The sequence below is a fragment of the Opisthocomus hoazin genome, chromosome 25 (genome assembly GCF_030867145.1).
Source record: "Opisthocomus hoazin isolate bOpiHoa1 chromosome 25, bOpiHoa1.hap1, whole genome shotgun sequence".
Classification (NCBI taxonomy): Eukaryota; Metazoa; Chordata; class Aves; order Opisthocomiformes; family Opisthocomidae; genus Opisthocomus; species Opisthocomus hoazin.
The window spans coordinates 8,916,953-8,917,712 of NC_134438.1; positions in this window are offsets into that span (position 1 = coordinate 8,916,953).

The following is a 760-nucleotide window of genomic DNA, read 5'->3' on the forward strand; positions in this document are numbered from 1 at the left end:
GTGCTGGCAGCGGGCTCACCCAGCCACGGCGCTGGGCACCGGGCACCGCAGCGTGCTCTGCGAGCACAGCCGAAAGCCTTTCTGTCCAGAAAGAAGAGCCTGGTCCAGCAGGTTGCTTTGAGGCCACATTTTCGAGGGAAAACAGACACAGCCAGCGACCTACTCAAGGTACCTACAACAGCAGCGACTGCTGCCGAGCGCAGCTGGCCATCAGCAGACAAGCAATTCCTCCGGCATCCCCAGCGACGGTACACTTGTTCCCACGTAGCCTTCCAGGAGAGCTCTCCCTGTTCTATTTCTTCGTTACAGGACAGAAAACCCTCTCTGAGAATAGATCGTTCTTGTGATATCACAGCATCCTTTCGGGGCCAGGTGTGGAAGATACCCAACAGTCTACATCTGTTATGGGAGAGAGCAGGCGGCAGCTCTGAGCGCTGAGGACAGGTCACAGTTACCGAGAACTGTGTGAGGAAAGCTAAAAACAATCATTAAAAAAAAAAAACCAGGTAAGAAATCCTTTCCACCTGATGCAACTCGGTACATCAGTAAAAGACAAGTCACCTTTTGGAACTGGTCCTAATGAAGCGTGACTTGTTTTTCCAAAACAAGACACAGTAACTTTTCTCCTGAAGGGTTTCTCCCAGTCAGAACAGAGGTGGGGAAGGACGGAAGCGTGCGTGCACACGTATGCACCCCCTTTGCTCCGTGGCCAGACCTTAGCCACCCATTTTTTTTTTCCCAAGGAAATCTCCTCCCAGTG